Genomic DNA, 12,817 nt, shown 5'->3' on the forward strand with positions numbered 1-12,817 from the left:
AAATTTAGACGATCCCATTAATTTGTTACTTTGACTTTTCTGATAAATGTTAAAAGCCCTTTAAAATGCTTTTTGTACACAGTGATAGTGACTGTATGGGAGGGAATTATTTCTCTGCACAGCTGAACCACCATACAAACAAATCATGAACAATGTACTGTACAAGCGCACACACAAAATGCCTTAATAAAAGTATACCATTTATAGGCATAGAAACTGTGCCAAGCCAGTGATGACATTCCATGGGAATCTAAATAAAGAACTATTTTGCAAGTGGAAATGATAAAAGTTGTCAAAATTCAGACCTCCCGCCCCCTTTGCTGCAGTCACAGATTTAGAAAGTAGATTCCTCCTGGTTTGTGACTATTTTATTTAATTTGTGTAATTTATAAATATATATCATATTTAAATATTCATCAACATTATGTGTATTGACATGATTCAGGCACAAAGGAAGGGCATCCAGGCAGGCTTTTTGAATAAACAGTTTCCAAAAGCCTGAAAAATGAAACTGACATAATACTGAGAACACAAATGTTAATTTAATTGCAGTGTATCTGATCCAGCTGATTACTTTGCTAACATTGGATTGAAAGTACATATTAATACTGTTGCAAGGGACTGAAGGGGTGTATACATTTTGAATGACTTTTTTCCCATAGGATAAATTTAACATTCCTTCCATTATTCCTCATATTTAAATTGTGAATTATGTTCTTTAAAAATCTATACTATTCTTTTCCTTTAAAAAAAAATCCATGTATGACAAGAAGAAACTAACAATGTTTCTGAGATCCTGAGCCCTCTTCTTCACAAGTCAAACATTCTTTCTCTACAACCAGCTCATTTGCATGAGGATGACATTTGTTGCTCCAGTAATTTCATCAGATAATGGCCAGCTTGCAAAGCGGATCTGAAAACATATTCCTTAATTATGTGTTGCTAAGCAACGAGAGGGTTTGGTCATAATCACAGAAAGATTATCTTCTCATTGAAGTGGCTGAAAGGTTTAGCTGAAGGAGGACCTGTAAAATTGTCTTCACTTATTTTGCATTTTATTTTTTTTTAAAATAGGACAAGAAAGGGCTTTTCCCCCCTTAAAATGTAATTTTAAACTAGAAGTCAAGGTAAGATGCGTGGTGTGACAGTTTCAAGATGTCTTAACTGTGCTGAGGAATTAGTCTTTGAAAAACACCATTTCTATGCAGCATTTGGTGTTTACTGCAATCAGAGTTGAAGGTGAACTTCCAAAATAGTCCTATGAGCATATTTCCCAGCATTTTCATGGATGAGGAAGAGCCTGGATACCTCTTTTATAATTTTTGTATTAAATTTCTGTAGCTTTATGTAATTGATTTATGAATACCTTGTCTTTTTGTAGTTGGAACAGTTCAAAACAAGTGATTCCAGCTGCCCTGCCCAAATGAGTATTTCCAGTGATGAGGACTGGGAGCAAAAGTGAGGAACCAAAGGCCCATCTCAAATATGCAATTGGAGAATCATTCAAACTCCTGGTTATATGTACGGGTCTAGAAGGAAGTAATCAAAGAAGATGTCATGTATTGTCCAGACCTGCTGAGGCTGGAATGAAGGATAAGGCTCCCATATAGTGGTGTAGGAAGCTGTCATAGTGGATAGTGGGACTCCTTCGATACCAGAGAGGATGGAGGTTTCATGAGAAGGAAGAAATTTGATTTTCCAAAAGGTCATAAGAGACAATCTAGGGCACAGAATGCCTTAAATTAGAGGCCTTCCTGGAATGTGGAAAGCCAGACAGGGTGACTGTAGCTGTCTTGGACAAATAGTTCTCTGTAGCGTTAGAGATTCGTCTTTGCTAACCAATATTCTCTTTAACAGCTTGGAGCCCAGCTCTGCTTATATTCTGCCTAACACGTATTTGTGATTTTTCTCTTTATTTTCTACTCTGACAAATAAACTGTGCTTTTATTAACAATTGCATAAATTGTGAGTTAGTCGTTAAGTTGGGGGTAATCCAGAGAGAGGGAAACAGAATTCTGACCTTATGGGAGGCAGAGTCAAAAGTGGGGTAATGGGCATCAGCATCTGGATAAAGACAGGTTAAGAGAATTGCAGTTCTGTTCGTTAAATTATGCCATGATGACACTGGCATAGAGCATTATGGGCAGAGACAGATCTTACCAGTGATTGTCCTGATTTCATACATACTGAATATTGTAAGGCTGTCAAGCGATTAAAAAATTAATCGTGCTATTAAACAATAATAGAATACCATTTTTAAAAATATTTTTGAATGTTTTCTACATTTTCAAATATATTGATTTCAATTACAACACAGAATACAAAGTGTATAGTACTCACTTTATGTTTATTTTTGATCACAAATATTTGCACTGTAAAAAACAAAATAAATTGTATTTTTCAATTCACCTAATACAAGTACTGTTTCTTGTTTACAGTGTCACCTGAAAGAGAGAACAGGTGTTTGCATGGCACTCTTATAGCCGGCGTCACAAGATATTTACATGCCAGATGCACTATAGATTCAAATGTCCTTGGATGCTTCAGCCACCATTCCAGCTGACATGCATCCATGCTGATGACTGGTTCTGCTCGATAACAATCCAAAGCAGTGCGGACCGATGCATGTTCATTTTCATCATCTGAGTCAGATGCCACCAGCAGAAGGTTGATTTTCTTTTTTGGTGGTTTGGGTTCTGTAGTTTCTGCATCAGAGTATTGCTCTTTTAAGACTTCTGAAAGCATGCTCCACACCTCATCCCTCTCAGATTTTGGAAGGCACTTCAGATTCTTAAACCTTGGGTCGAGTGCTGTAGCTAGCTTTAGAAATTTCACAGTGGTATCTTCTTTGCATTTTGTCAGATTTTCAGTGAAAGTGTTCTTAAAACGAACAACATGTGCCGGGTCATCATCTGAGACTGCTATAACATGAAATATATGGTAGAATGTGGGTACAACAGAGCAGAAGACATACAATTCTCCCCCAAAGAGTTCAGTCACAAATTCAATTAACACATTATTTTTTTAATGAGCATCATCAGCACGGAAGCATGTCTTCTGGAACGATGGCTGAAGCATGAAGAGGCATATGAATCTTTAGCACATCTGGCACGTAAATATCTTGTAACACTAGCTACAACAGTGCCATGCGAAAGTCTGTTCTCATTTTCAGGTGACATTGTAATTAAGAAGTGGGCAGCAGTATCTCCCATAAATGTAAACAAACTTGTTTGTCTTAGCGATTGGCTGAACAAGAAGTAGGACTGAGTGGACTTGTAGGCTCTAAAGTTTTACACTGTTTTGTTTTTGAGTGTTATGTAACCAAAAAACTACATTTGTACGTTGAACTTTCATGATAAAGAGATTGCACTATAGCACTTGTATGAGGGGAATTGAAAAATACTATTTCTTTTGTTTATCATTTTTGCAGTGCAAATATTTGTAATAAAAAATAATATAAAGTTAGTACTGTACACTTTGTATTCTGTGTTGTAATTGAAATTGATATATTTGAAAATGTGGAAAATATTAAAAAAATTTAATACACTTCAATTGGTATTCTGTTTAACAGTATGATTAAAACTGATTAATCGGAATACATTTTTTAATTGCAATTAATTTTTTTGAGTTAATCGTGTGAGTTAACTGCAATTAATCGACAGCCCTAGTATATTGTAAAATGTTTAAAAGTTGATTTGTTCTTTACCCTATATAGTACAATATAGCTGACTAGTTTAGAAATAGTGTCCAGGTTTTGTTCAGTAAAATTTCTGTATGGACATTTAGCACGTAATCACAATGTGCATATGCAAGGCAGCTGGATTAACAGTACACACTGTAAGAGCTCCAAAGGAAGCCGCTGTGTACCAAATAAATCGTGTTTAATTTGCACATTGACCTGACAGACCATAACAAGTCCTTTGGTGCCATTATGAACTATAGTTTTAATCCAGGTGACGTACATACTCGCTATCTCCAAGTGCTGAAAAATTAGTAATGAAGATTTTACTGACCAAACAGAAGGGGTATGTAGACAAAACAATTGAATACAAATTGGGACTCCCCCCTCTCCCCCACATGCTGAAATGTGAAAATGCAGTCCACATTGTGAACAAATAGCTTGCAAAATTTTGATTTATAAAAGCTTTACAACTATAGATGCACAAAAAACTGTCTAGGACCATTGAATTGTTTATTTTACCTTACAATTTAAAATTGGACAAGCAAATGTAAAAATAAACTAATAAAAAAAACCACCACAGATAGTGCCTCAGTAATCCTTGGAAGGATGAAGGGAGTAGTAGGCATGGGTGTTTATCTTTGGATATTTGCTATTTTCTGACAGTCACAGCATTATCTGAAAAAAGTTAATCTGCAATATGACATGGATAGATGGCTGAAATGATGGTAGTTTATACAACGGAATTTGAAAAGAATTTAAAAGGCAAACGTGGGGCCCAATCCAATGTTATTTATACTGCCCAAACTCTCCTTAGCCCCAATCAGGCCAACACTTGTGCATATGTATAACTTTACTTGTGTGAGTCATCCCATTGGTATCAATGGGACTACTCCCATAAGAAGGGTTATTCCCGTGGTAAGTGACCGCAGAACCAGCACCACAGTATTTAGTGAGAGTTTTGGGTGTGCGAGGAATGCAGTCTGGGGCCTGTAAAGTGTGTTATGGAAAGTTACCATGATAACGTTATTGACTGCTTTGGTCAATATACGGTGTTGCTTCATTGATTAAATAGAATGCCCCTTCAAAACATTTTTTTAAAAGGGTGAAATACACTTTATACAGTGGTTTTATTAAAAGCAATAGAAAGGGCCAAATTCATCTCTGCTGCAACTCCGTTGACATTAGTGCAGTTACAATAGAGATGAATTTGAGCCTGTTAGAGGAAAATGTATTGTCAGACGCATAAGTGTTGTCAGCCTCAATTTACACCTCTCTTTTACCCCACATATAGGGTTATATGTTAGGACTTCCACATCCAGTACATTCTCCAACTCTATTAGCTGAAATGTTTTAAAAATATTTTTCATGTAGTAGTTTCCATAGTTACAGAATAAGCAAGCCTGTTTCCTTATATATGTTCAAGGTTTCTGATCATTACTGTATTAAACATTTTTTAAATGCATCTTCTCCGCTTCGCATAGCATGAAACTACAGACCAGCTTAATGAAAATGCTGTACTGCTGAACTGAGTTATTATTTTTAAATAGAGAGTCAAAGTCGGTATCGAGTTGTATTGTTAAAAAGTAGAAAGCCACAGTCATTAAGCCGTTGATTTGCAATAAATGTTGCAGCAGCCATAGGACATATATTATTAAGCAATATACATAACAGTTGGCAGATTAGCTTTAGTCTTTGTCACCTTAAAAACACACTGACATTAACACCATTCCTTTGGCTTTCTGTAAAAAAGGCTAATTTACAATCTCTTCTGTCTGCTGTGTGCTAGTGTTTCTTGGGAAGAAATGTGATCTGCTCAGTTTTTCTCTCCTGCATTCTGTCTCCTAAGTAGTGTTTGTTTTAACTCTTTTGTACAGTAAGGGCAATATTGCTAAAACACATCCTGCAGTGTTGGGTGCAGAGTGGAATGTACAAGAGTCCTCCAAAGCTGATTTGGCCAGAGAGTCAATGGAGGAGGCAGAGCAGTGCACGGTCCCCTGTGTGCTGGCTCAGCTTTGTTTATGGGGGTGTGAGGGATCATGGCTTCAGGCTTACCCACCCCTCCCTGCCCTCTTTGGGGAGTCCAGTATGCTTGCCAGTACTAGACTTTTCTGGGACTTGCATTCTGTGGTTGAAGTTACTTGGTTCAGTGCAGATGGAGTGGATTAACCAGGCGTGCTGGAACAATTTTTATAGTGGGGGTGCTGAGAGCCATTGAACCAAATGGTAAACCCTGTATATAATGGAAACCACTTCAAGCCAGGGGTTGCTCCAGCACCCCTACTTCCAGAACCTATGGGATTAATAGTTCATACCTTCCACACCAGTTGCATAGGTTGTTGGAGCCAGTGCTCTGATTAAACATCTATCATGTGGCATGCCGACCCTAGCTTGTGTCTGACCAACACAGGGGCTCTTTTTAGGGCACATAGGCACCCTGTGAGGTCACTCTGTTCTAATTCCTCAGTCTCATCCATGCAGGTATGAAATAGTGTGGAGAGCCTTGTGTACCAGAGTAAATTTCATCCTCTGAATGTAAGGACTGGGAATATTGACCTAGCTCCTGAGGCTGTAGGCTAGAGTGGAATGCCGTTATCACATGCCATGGGATTGATGTTTAAGCAGATCATAGGCTCCAGCACTCCATGTATCTGGTGCAGCGTGTGGGGAATGGCTCACTGGCTCTTCTGTGTTGTTGCATTCCACTCCATCTACAGCACCAAGTAACTGGATCTCAACCATAGAATGTGGGGTAGAGAAAGGAGGGAGGAAGGCTCCCTCCCACCAATTGCACATCCATGCAGGGTCAGCAAAATCCTGACCTTAATTATTTGGTGGAGAGGAGGAAGAGAATGAGAATAAAAGTTAACACAGTGCTCCCAAAATTCTTGGAGTAGCTCCCAAATGCATGATTGTGCTACAGAGCAATGTTGACTAGGTCAGCTAATAAAGAGGGAAGCAGCAGACAATATTTGTAGGAGGGAAATCAGTAGAACTGAGCAACTATAGAGGACATAGAAACTTAGTGAACTTTTAATATAAATACAAAGGTCAGGACAATACGTTGCTTTCTCTTTTTAAAAAAATGAGGTGAAAATGAGGAGGAGGATTATCATAAAACCATAAATAAATGTTATCAACTTAGCCATGTGGAGGGAAACTAGAGGAGGTGATCTCAGCAGTATTTGTTTGGATCGGTGTTTGTAGAGATGCTCAATTGTAGTCCATATCAAGTCAGCAGATCAGCTGATAAGTGAATTTGCCTTGTGGGTTCCATCCAACTCAGACCAACTTTGCAAGTAAATAAATTGAAGATGGGGCAGACTTGATAAATAACAATTTATTGGTAAACTCTAATCAAAAAGAAGTCCCAGTGGGATACAGTGAAGGTGGAGGAAGTATGTGCCCCAAAATTGAGGCACCCAAAACCACTAACAACTTTTGAAAATCATGGGACATCTATATACGTACACTCCATATGTATAGCTGATATTTGCGTGACAAGCTGCAGAACTGGGATAATGTGCTGAGCATTGTGATAAACTGTAGAATTACGTAATAAATAAAATATCATGCACCTTTCTGACCTTTCCTTCTTCCCGCTAATCCATCTCTCCTGAGATTTATTCTAACATTGCAAATTGCTGAGAAGCTTTAGACAGCCACCTACTTGCTACTTTCCTGTATGTATAGATTGTCAGCCCTTTCTTTAGTGGTCCAGACTCTTACTGAAATCCTTGACTGTTCTGATCTGCAGGGATGGTTTCCTCAAAGAAAATAAGGGCTAGAAGTGTCATCAACAGTCATTTGTCTTATTTTCTTCCTGTGCTAGGGATACTTTGATTATTGTACAGGCTTAAATTAACATTAGAAAAAGTCCATTAGTTCATGCAAGTGTATGCATTTCATCTTCTGTGCGAAAAGAATCTTGATTAACATGTGTTAGGAAAGTAATTGTATAAAGGGGCATATATGTGTAAACAGCAGATAGTGTCACAATATCTAGATATCCTATTGGAACACTTGAATAACTGGGAAAGTTTAGACAAAGTATTAGTTATCCCACCTGATCAAGAATAGTGACTCATACAAATGGTCATCTTTCTCACTCCCTGAAAACTTCTCATTTTCTATTTAATGGATCAGAATGGGGAGGATGGAGTCTTATTTTATGGGCTGAAACCTTTGGTTTAAGGCTCTTGAACTTACATTTTATTTTTGTATTTTTGATAGTGGGTTTGATCCTACTTCTACTGCAGTCAGTAGTAGAAGGATTGAATCCAGAATCATTAGCAGTGTTACTGCATGTTTATACTGTTAATCAGTATTTATCAACATATAACACCACCTCTTTCTTGTGTGTTATACTGGTGCACCAAGTGAAGATGTTCTTTGTGTTCATCCCCAAAATATGCATCACTGAGCAGTGATTCACTGTGGTCAGAGGGCAACCATATGTGTACTCATCACGCTGTCATTTGATTGGTAGAGCATAAATTGATGGAATAACAAACACATATCCTCTAGTCTCAGCTGCTCTGTGCCCATACTGCTATTTCAAACAACCTTGTGAGATTGGTCAACAAAGTGATACCTCTAATTTTTATAGAAGCACCACTATGTGCCATGGGCAAACAGTTTGGAACCAGGTAGACTCTGAGCGAAATCCTGCCTCTATTGAAATCAGTGGGAGTTTTGCCATTGACTTCGGTGGGGCTAGGATTCCACTCTGACTTTTGCAAAAGTTATCAACTCCATATTGAATTTCTGATAATTTGATCTACAAAATCAATGGTTTCGTTATGCAAGAAAAGCTGTAAATTTAAATCATTAAATGTTCATGCATTATTAAAAAAATAGGTTATATTTATCAAATAGATGAGTAGGTTTTCTGTTTTCCCATTTTTAATGAGTAGAAGAAGTGTTTGCTATTTACTTGCTTTTAAATTGCACCAAACACTTCTAGAAATAGTTCCCAAATTTCTAAGTGTATTTCATGAAGCAATAGGTTTTTTCCTGCATGTTTATGAATTAGACTATTATCACTAGAACTACTTATTAACATTTCTAAAGTAATTTCTAAACATTTCTAAAGCTTAAAGAAGAATGCCACTTATTAATGGAAAGTTGTGTAATTTAGAATTTCTGAAACAAATATATAATGAATAATGGGGAACTTACACATGAAATGAATAACAGAAACAGTATTCACATTTAAATATTGCTTGTTAACTCAGTTAAAGGAGCTTATTCGCAAACTCTGTTTATGCTCCTTAGGGATCTGAATCTGAATCCTGTTATGCCCTAAGCGACATCTGACAGCATAGGAAGGATTCAGATTGGCCTGACAGACAGACAGATCGGGCCATTGGATCAGATTCTGTGGGAGTAAATGAGAGGAAAGTGGTGAAGTTGCCATAAATGGCAGTGTGGAACAAAACCCTGGTTTTGATTTTTTGTTTTAAACTCTCACAGAACCTCATGGTGTTTTGGTACTGATGTCCTAATCTGTGCTCTTCATGGGGTGGGGAATAGGACTTGGGGCAGGTGTAATCAGAATCGTTCAGTAAATAAATCCATTTTTTGTGCCTCTGAAGCAAATCAAAGCAAATCCATTTCTAATGCTATTGACATACTAGGCCCTGATTGTGCAAAGACTTTAGTACATGCATAACTTTACTCCCCACAAGTAGTCCTATTGACTTCAGTGGGACTACACACATGAATAAAGTTACATGCTTGCTCTTACTAGGAATTTGGAGTACACTATAAAGGGATACTGTTCCTTTAATTCACATTTGGAAGAAAATGTCTTACTCTTGATACCACTGTTCAGTTGAATGTTGTAAATTATTAAATCTCAAAGCGTTTTCAAAGATCTAATTAATTTTTCTATATTTATGCTGGTTGTTTACTTTTCAGTCAGCTTGGACATTGAAAATAGACTGGTCAGATTGATTTTTGTTTGTATTGCCAGCTGTTTGTCTTGTGCTAGCATTATGCTGTTGTGTTTGGGTATCCTTATATACGTAGATAAAGATATAAAAGTGTGTGTGTGTGTTTCTTTTTACATTTAAAACAAAACCATGGCAACATTTCTATTCCCATTAGCTCCATTCCCCCAACCCTTATTTGTTTATTGTACCCAGTTTCAAACGCAAAGGTGTTACTTTAACTTCTGCTTCTATTTAGGATCTGAGGAGCAGCCTTCACTAGAACTTGTTCTAAATTAAAACTTTACCAGCTCCTTGAAGTGTTCTGTATTCCTTACAAGTTGTTTTTTGTTAAGAAAAGATTCATAAATATAAAACTGCTGTAAAGTCTTTAGGGGACTGTGTATAAAAATAATTCTGATAAACTGTTGTCTTTGATTTTAATCATTATAAACTATTGAGTTTTACACACACTCTTTCTTTGTTTCAGTTAAGTCATAGTTGTACAAGGAATAGAAATTGTGATTTTAATATTAATTAATTTAAACACAGCATAGAAGTAACATATGTGGATACATAGAACAATATGAAAAATGGTTCAGTAGTGTAAAATCCCAAACTATAAACACAGCTATTTATGAGAGGGAAAGTAACTGTCAGGGTTATGAACATATACACAGTTAAAAATAAAATGTATCTTTATAAAGGTTTTACAGTTACAAGTAGAGAAGTGTATAATATAAACATAGGACAGATACATAAGACAGCATATCCTGTTACTGTGAGTTTGTGCAGAATAAATAAGGAATTCTGAATCTCTTTTGCTAGTAGGGAATAAGAAATTCAATATAGGTATTGACTCGCTTGATTCTGAAATGGGATCTTTTGGATCTCAGTAGATGTTTCCTTTTAGTATATTGCTTTAGTTAAAAAGCCTTCTCCTAGGACAGTGGTTCTCAAACTTGTGCACTGGTGACCCCTTTTACATAGCAAGCTGCTGAGTGCAACCCCCTGTTATATATATAAAAAAGTGTTTTTAACACTATTTATAAATGCTGGAGGCAAAGCAGGGTTTAAGGTGGAGGCTGACAGCTCGCAACCCCCCATGTAATAACCTCACGACCCCCGAGGGGTCCCAACCCCCAGTTTGAGAACCCCTGTCCTAGGAGATGGAGGAGAGAAGCAATATTTTGTGGTGCTTGTCCCAGGCAATCATCAAGATAGAGAATTGGCATAGCCCAAGCAGAAGGTGGAAAGGGGAAGGGGGACACTGAGTTGTTAGGTTTCTTTTGGCAATGTTAGGGAGTGGGAGCAATGATGTTCTAGGAGAGCTTCTGTGTCCTGTGATGAGAAGAGAAAATCAGACAGAGCTCTGAACACTACTGTTTGGATAGATATTCAAGAGTCTTGGGAAGGTACCACTCCTTCGTGTGATGTGTCTTTTTGCTTGGTTAGTTGGTTGCCAGGTCAAGGCAGTGAAAAGAGGTGGGATCAGAAAAGTGGAAGGCCACATTTTTACAGCAGAAAGAAAGCAAGAAAGTCAGCAGCAAGATAAATGGCAAATCGAGCTCCCAGAAGAGATGGGGAAGTAACACTAGCATGACCGGGGCTCTGTGTTGGTATGGTTGTTCCCGAGCACAGATTCATGAGGCTCAACTCAGCTACCAGTATGAGAATCATAGAAGTGTAGGACTGGAAGGGACCTCAGCAGGTCATCTAGTCCAGTCCCTTGCACTCAAGGCAGGACTACATAATAACTAGACCATTCCTGACAGGTGTTGGTCTAATCTTAAAAACCTCCAGTGGTGGAGATTCTGCAACCTCCCTAGGCTATTTGTTCCAGTGCTTAACTACCCCAACCAGAAGTTTTTCCTAATGTCCAGCCTACACCCCCGTTGCTGCAATTTAAACCTATTGCTTCTTGTTTTATCCTCAGAAGTTAAGGAGAACAATTTTTCACCCTCTTCCTTGTGACAATCTTTTATATACTTGAAAACTGTTATCATGTTCCCTCTCAGTTTTCTCTTCTCCACAAAACCAATTTTTCCATCTTTCGTCATAGGTCATGTTTTCTAGACCTTTAATCATTTTTGTTGCTCTCCTCTGGATTTACTCCAATTTGTCCACATCTTTCTTGAAATGTGGCACCCAGAACTGGACACAATACTCCAGTTGAGGCCCTATAAGTGTGGAGTAGATTGGAAGAATTACTTCTTGTGTCTTTCTTACAACACTCCTGGCAATACATCCTAGAACTATGTTTGTTTTTCTTGGAACAGTGATTCATGGTTAGCTTGTGATCCACTATAACTCTCAGATCCCCTTCCGCAGTACTCCTTCCTCGGCAGTCGTTTCCCATTTCGTATGTGTGCAGTTGGTTGTTCCTACTGAAGTGGAGTACTTCTCATGTTCCTTATTGAATTTCATCCTATTTTCTTCAGACTATTTCTCCAGTTTGTCCAAATCATTTTGAATTTGAATCCTATCCTCCAACACACTTGCAACCCCTCCCAGCTGGGTATTATCCACAAACTTTATAAGTTTCAGAGTAACAGCCGTGTTAGTCTGTATCCGCAAAAAGAAAAGGAGTACTTGTGGCACCTTAGAGACTAACCAATTTATGCATCCGATGAAGTGAGCTGTAGCTCACAAAAGCTTATGCTCAAATAAATTGGTTAGTCTCTAAACTTTATAAGTGTACTCTCTGTGGCAATATGTAAATAATTTATTAAGATATTAAATTGAACCGAACCCAGGACTGATCCCTGCAGGACCCCAGTTGATATGCTCTTCCAGCTTGACTATGAACCACTGATAAGTGCTCTCTGGGAATGGTTTTTCAACCAGTTATGCATCCACCTTATAGTAGCTCCATCTAGACTGTCTTTTCTTTGTTCGTTTATGAGAAAGTCATGCAAGACAATATCAGAAGCCTTCTGAAGTTAAGCTATACCATGTCTACCCCCCTCTCCACAAGGCTTGTTACTCTGTCAAAGAAAGCTGTTAGGTTGGTTTGACATGATTTGTTCTTGACAAATCCATGCTGACTGTTACTTATCACCTTCTTATCTTCTAGGTGTTTGCAAATTGATGACTTGATTATTTGAGCCATTATCTTTCCAGGTATTGAAGATAAGATGACTGGTTGATAATTCTGTAGGTTGTCCTTATTCCTCTTCTAATAGATTGGCACTATATTTGCCCT

At 37.8% G+C, this 12,817-nt stretch overlaps 1 protein-coding gene across 17 annotated transcripts in view; it reads left to right on the forward strand.

Annotated features, from left to right (window-relative positions):
• CTBP2 (C-terminal binding protein 2) overlaps positions 1-12,817 on the forward strand; it is a 231,215-nt gene that overhangs the window by 154,022 nt on the left and 64,376 nt on the right. The gene's annotated exons all lie outside the window — the stretch shown is intronic.

This window comes from Lepidochelys kempii, chromosome 7 (assembly GCF_965140285.1).
Source record: "Lepidochelys kempii isolate rLepKem1 chromosome 7, rLepKem1.hap1, whole genome shotgun sequence".
Taxonomy (NCBI): domain Eukaryota; kingdom Metazoa; phylum Chordata; order Testudines; family Cheloniidae; genus Lepidochelys; species Lepidochelys kempii.